Genomic DNA, 7095 nt, shown 5'->3' with positions numbered 1-7095 from the left:
CAGCACTGCTGCAGGTGCACTCTTAGAAGAAAGCAGTCTTACACAGAATGTAATATGTTAATCGTAATAGCAAGTGAGACAACAGACATTGTTCATGGGAAGGATTAAGTTCCTGCAGCTTTAGAAGATAATGGATGGGATGTGTGCTCCTGAATTCCCTGCGTCTATTTGATCTCAGCAGCTGTTTCTGAAGTTGGTGCTATTCACATGAGAAATCCCCAAGTGCTTTCCTGTGTGTCGTGGGTTGGGTTTTGTTTATGTTTTAAAGGGCTGGCCAGAAACAGAGAAGTCTTTATGGGATGCTTTCAGGCAACAGAATCAGAGCAAACTTTACCTTATAAAAAGTAGCCTAACACTGCTCTTTATTCATAATGCACTAATTCAGTGTAATATAAGACTACCTAAACCACAGTGACAAACACTTTCAAGTGGTCTACACCAAGGCGTAGGTAGGTAGGATTTAGTGAGGAAAAAAGAGTGGACCCATTGGAGATTTTGGTTCTTAAGAGACGCAGTAGGGACATCAAATATTGCTTGTGCTCTCTTGAGCAAACTTTCCATAAATATCCTGTAGTTGATGTTTGGTCTTTCACAGTAACCAAAATTTTAAGACTGAAATTCCTTGAACAGTTTTCTGTTTATTTTTCATTCTGATAGCTTCCTTGCCTAGGTTGAATTAGTGGAATGATCTGGATGAATGATCACTTTGCCTTGCAATTTTGCAGCTTAAAAAACAAACAAACAAACAAACCAATTGTGGTACTTCATAGCTGTTCCTCTCTCTGATATAGATTATTATTCTTAAAATTCATTTGTCATATTTCTTTTATAAACATAATTTATAGCAAAAATGAATAGAGAAATTTAGAAAATTTATTTATCCTTTATTCTTTGTTATTCTTTGCTAAAGATTAATAATGATTTTTAAAAAAATGGGATTAAGAAAGACACTGAAGAACTGGGAAGGGTGGGGATTAAAGGGACGCTCTGTGAAATTGAATACAAAATGCACCTCTATAAAAATAAATTTAAGCAGGATTAAACTGTAACTTGTACGAGAAAGTAAAGAGGCAGCTACAATTCAGAAAGAGATGGACTGATCCACATTGTGTCTGCGCTTGAATTCAAACTCATCTTTTTAAGTACATTCAAAAATGCTGCTTGCTGGAGTGGTTTCTATAGCAGTGTCCTGCTTCATTACAAGTCAGCAGGGCTGATGAACCATTGACTAGCAGAAGCTCATTAAAATGTCTGATCCTGTTATGCAATAGGCCAGTGGCAGTCTGCAACGCCTTTTTTGTCTCTTAGTGTAAGACCAGCGCATCTCAACAAAGCCCAGCTCATAGGGCTTTCATGTCTCTTTTGTGGACATGCACAAAAATAACCTCATAAGCCAGGCTGCACGTTGTGCACTGTAAGCAGTTTAAGTTCTGCTCTCAGTTACAGCTCATATATACAGCTCCAGTTGTACAGTGAGGTTAACAGATACATCAACCTGTGCAGGGCCCATTGGAGCGCTTTCAGCCATCTCTGAAGATGCAGGCACCCACAGTAGGATTTAGGTGGAGTTTACATACCGCAGGCTACCTGTGTGATCCAGGCCTTCCTCTTTCTCCCTGTATGACATCCACTGCTTCACTGCATAAGAGATGTTCAATTTTTGTCTGAAAGTCCTTCTGCCTCTTGCACTCTGTCTGACTCTGGTATTTCAAGCCAATCTCTGTTAGATAATAAAAGCTAGACAAAAGGAAGCTATCCTTCCCCAGGGGTTTGATCAAACTAATGCACAGCAACATTCATAAAGATATCCAGGGGATGGGCTGCTGTTGCCTGGTAAGAATATCCTCCCTTAAGTCTTCATGTCAAAGGAGTACTGCAGAAAGCAAACTAAACATCAAGGGTTGAGGCAGGTGCAATACAAAAGGGGTGATGATGGTGCAAAAAAATATCCAGGCTCCAGGTAAGCTGTGATAAGCACCTTGCTTGCAGTCACCAAAGCCTATTATTGGATTTGTCCCAGAGTTCTCTCTGGAAAAGAATACATCAGGTGGCTACAGCACATGTAGCAACTCAGGCTCACTTCTGAAATCTTTTTTAGACTTTTTTGAGTTCAAGAAACTACTTCCATGAATTAAGGAACAGCGCAGACTATGCCACTGATCAACTTCATTGAAAGGTTTCAGAGGGGCAGAAATACTTAATTAAATACACTGATCATAACATCTATAGCAAATCATGACATGAAACAGTTGTTCTTCTTTACTCCCTTTCTCATGCTACACAGACACTATCTTCTGAGAATGAACACAGTATTTTCCATGCCTGCTTCAATCTCAATGAGCAAAAGATTCACAAACATTCTTTCAAGACCTTATACTTATGATATATTACTATTGGCAGGGCTAAACATTGCTGATTCTGGTGCACTCAACTGCTCCTTTTCATCAGGACAGCTGTTGAGGCAGTTGAGAAAATACCATTAACAAACACTAAGGCATTCTGAAATATTTGTAATTGTTGTAATGTGTTTGTAAAGAGGAAGAGCAAGAGTAGCATCAAGGAGGTGAAGAGAAACTCAAGAATGGTTTTGAAAAGCTGCAAAATAGCATTTCAGGAGAAAAAATGAAGCTCCATGTCCACAGAACTAGGCTCTGGTTTACCTGATTCCTCCCTGGTCATGACAAGAAGACTTACTTTATTGTCAGCAAATAAGCATGTCTGTGTCATTGTACAGCTGCCCAAAGCAACATGCAGAACCTCAAACTCTGTTTGGTTATCAGATGAAAAAAAGACCAGGAGCTATAAAGAACATTACAATATTAAACACATGGGAAGTGAGGCACCAAAGTCTTAAGTGCATTCTCATGGAATGGCTTAGGTTATTTTCAGGAGAGCCTATTTCACAACCAGGAGGTGTAATTTGTTTTCTTAGCTACGATTTCAGATTATAGATTTCTTTTAAATGTCAATATAAAGATGCCTCTGACTCTCTCACACAAGCTTACTACTCATTTTCCACTCCTATGATGCAGAATTTTCCAAAGAGTTACCAGGAATTAGCCTTCATCCAGGTAGAAATGTGCTGCTTCCTTGCAGAAATTCACTGCAACATCATTTATTGACTGCAAACAAATTATACAAGCATCAGAAAAGAATTAAAGCTTTCATCTGGTGCCACTATGAACCACATAGGGAAAAGATTTAGGAATATAAAATCTCCGTAGACATACTTCACCACAGTACAGTCCTTTCAGAGTGGGGCCCACAAAGTAAATCTAAATGTCAGAAAATCAACAGAATGTAATGATTTCAGTTTTGCATCTCTTCAGCTGGTCTGTGACTAGCTTGCAGAGTAATTAAACAGCAGTTATCCACTGTGAACACAGCTGATACTCCGGTTCCTAAGTGTACTCAGCTGCAACGAGGTTCAAGTGACTCTGCTCCCAAGAGGGGTGCTCCATGTAGCACCAATGAACTGCAGTCTGAGCTGGGGACAGCTTGCCACTTGAAATCACTTAAATCAAAATCCCTTTCTTCACTTTAGGATGAGTTCAGCAAAAGCACAGAAAAACAATCTTATCTATATTTCTATTTTACTCAGTCTAGCAAATGATGATTCACATAAGTACTGCATGCACAAATACTGTTCTCTAGTAGGTAAAAAGGTGAATGTTGAAACAGATCACCAGTTGAAAGCATTTTGCAAAAATTCCATATTCAAACAGATGTCTTAAAATAAAATCACTTTCTAGTTAAAATGGATGAAAACAATTTGGAAATGAGCAGCATCTCATGCTGCAGCCGAGAAGTACTTCTGCTGCAGAAAGGACATGGCATGTCTCCTGTGTGCTGTGCCTCCAAGGGCAGCAAGGGCAAAAGCAAAAAGAAAAAGAAACAAAATAGTTAAAGCCCGAATGTTTAAAGATAACGTTAAAATCTCTGTAATGTGAGTTGCTTCCTCCTTAGTTCCTAATCTGAAACCTGCCCAAAGAAACTTCTCTTTAACTTACACCTACCCAGTTTAAGCATAGCATATGCTGCGAGTACAATAGCTCTTTGTAAGTAGAAAGACAATTGTAACTTGTTCTTAATGCTCTTGTGAGTAAGTAGTTCAAGAAAGATTTTCTGTTATTTGAAGATGCAGAGTGAACTGCTTTAAAACTGTGTGGAGGAAAACAAACAGACCTTGAAAAACTTCCTTATGTGAAATCATTTTTGTAGAAGTGGTGTCAGAGGGTGCATTCCAGTAAACACCACAACAGCCCACCCATAGCTTCAGGGCTTTTTTGAGCGGCTGTAGAAACAATGTCAGGTTGTGTGTTGTGGGGATGCCTTGTTCATCTCCTTGGCCGCTGGCTAGGCTGGGATCCATAGCTTGTTACTTTGCCAGGCCTCTCTTAAATGAAAACTGACATTCTACTCTGTACAGCCAGATTTACAAGTAACTGAAGTGTCCTTCTAAAACGAGGCCCAAGAAATCTGTTTATACAGCTTCGGTTGAGCATACAAGGAACCCACAATGAAAAATAAAGAGGCCTGTATTTTTTGAGAAATAATATCAGGAAACATAGTAGAAATGGTTTGTTGTCATATAAAAATTACTTAAACTCTGGAAAATTGCAATAGAAACAATAGCATGGTAGGTTTGTGTTGGGCTTGATCAGAAGTTACACTGTCACTTTTGTCTGTCTGCACGCAGATGACATTCACCTGTCCCTGGTGACTGAAGTACACCTGCTGGATTTTGAAATATAGTTATGAACTCTATGGTTACAAAAAGAGATTAGGGACCCCTCAGGTAGATTAACATGATCCTGATTTTAATTTCAGTCAACCAGCACTTTTGTGTGCGTGTGAAGCTGCCAGAAGAAGAAGGAATAATGGTGTGCATGCATTTCACGAGGAAAGGAAAAGAAGAAAAAAAATATTACATTTCCCTTGTGTACTATCTGTAGGAAAGTGCTGGTGTGTAACACTAAGAGCTAATCTAGTGCAAAGTTCTAGAGCAGCCATATGAATGTATTGTTGCCTGCAGTTGCTGTCTTCACCCCTTGCTGGAGGTGAGGTCTCGAGGGCAGCAGTGAGAGCAGCTGAGAGTGGAACACGACCCTCCCCACCACCCTTGGTACCAGCACTATGAAATAGGTCTGCAGGGAGGGAAAAGCATGAGGAATTAACCACCAGCCTGAAAGAATCCTGCATAGTTCCAGCGTCATCGGGTGGAAGAAGCGTGGTTCAGTGAAAGCCATGAATAATTTCAGAGCCAGCCACCTCTGCTCTGCAGCACATCGCACGTGCCGCCTATTGCAACTCCGATGCCCGAGGCGCTGAGCCGGCCGAGGAGGAGGCGGACGCGAACGCGGAGCCGCGTTTCGGTGGAACAAGAGTGGCACCCAGCGGTCAGGAGGCAGTCTCATTTCTGCAGCAAATGGAACGCTAGAAATGAAATGCTGCCATACCTCTGGAAACAAAAATCTGCTAACCAAATCTAGTAAGTAGAGTAATTTTCTCCTCAGATATACAACAACTTAATATTAAGATACAACAATATATTAACTTATTCACTATAACTATATTCACATGCTCAGCAATGAGAAAATTAAGTACATATAATCCTGGACTCAGATCTCAGTTTGTAGGTATTGATAAACCATCTTTGATTCTAACAAATATGCTCTGAATGGTTCATATAGATAATTTTCACCTTATAAACTAAATCTAACTTTCAATTCGAGTAACATCAGAAAATATAAATAAAAATTTTCCATCTGCCCATTATGATAACTTAGACTTATGTCAGACATGAATGCTAACTATAAGCTCTGTAAGGCTTAACACATTAATGATTTATACACTGTCTGAAAGACAAAGTCTGTATTTCCTACCAAATGCAAAAACACAACGAATTTAAATATTGTATGTCACGACATCCAGGATATCAGACAGAAAACAAACAAACAAACAAACAAAAATCAACCCTGTACAAATTCTTTGGGAAGTTCAAAAGAGTTTACTGCCCTTTAAATTAATTACACGGCTGTCAAGTGGCAGAAGGGACATAGGGGATCCTTGTTCTGTTGTGGTTAGTTGATGCTAAATATGTCTGCTGCTATCTCATATATTGTATGTATTTTATGTAGGCATATGAAATTCTGGATTCTGATTTTGCACGGATTTACCCACCACCATCTTTCTTTTTCTTAAAATGTGTTATGTCCCTACCCTGTCCACACTGAAGTAAATGTAAAGCTTCCCACTGATTGCAGTGGGAATTGGATTAAGTCTCTAAAACAACAATTACACGGCTAATTGCTTTTTACTGCTCACTTAAAAATGCATTCTTTGAAACAGTACCAGTACTTGTAAAAGGCTGAGAGTTTAATGTGGCAAAGTATTTAGGTTATTTGGAGACCTATTTTCCACTAGTGCCTGGGGATTTAAACAAATGCTATAAAAAAGTGTTATTTACATTCTGCATTTGTAATAGAAGTGTTTATGTGGCACTGTTGTTCTTCACAGTGATTTCCTCTAAATACCAAAACTCGCTGCTTTGAGGTCAGTGGGAGATCTGCTATTGGCTGCATTCTAACTCAAACTGGGAACTAATGCAAGGAAAAGGCAATACAGGATTCCAATCATTTAGGGGAAAAAAAAAAAAAAAAAAAAGGAAGAAGAGAACAAAAAAGAAAAAAAGACGAGTGTTGTGAAAGACTCTTCACAGAGCTGTGCTACTGGCTCTCTCTCCTGGAGATCATCCTTACCTGCTTACTGCAGTCCTGAGAGTCTCTTGAGCAGCAGAAGACTGTGTCAGTTTGTCAGTGCCAGTGACTAGCACCTGACATGACTGCGGTACATTGACAGTAGCTTGGAGAACTTTAACTCTGTTCTGCAAGTGGCAATATGTACCATCTTAGTGCTCTGAATCGCAATCCTGACTCTAAAATGAGTGCATATAAAACCTACAAGAAAGTGATCAGGAGGTGCTGCAGAAATTGATTAACCATCAGTGAGTCTTTACTTGGCCTCCAAGAATGAAAAAAGTAGTCACTGAAGGAAAACAGCACAATCCTCTCCCCATTAAATGTACCAAAAGAA

Source organism: Coturnix japonica, chromosome 11 (genome assembly GCF_054131305.1).
Source record: "Coturnix japonica strain WE chromosome 11, WE-NBRP24, whole genome shotgun sequence".
In the NCBI taxonomy this organism is placed as follows: Eukaryota; Metazoa; Chordata; class Aves; order Galliformes; family Phasianidae; genus Coturnix; species Coturnix japonica.
The sequence above is the reverse complement of the archived record's forward strand: the minus strand, read 5'-3'. Positions refer to the sequence as shown.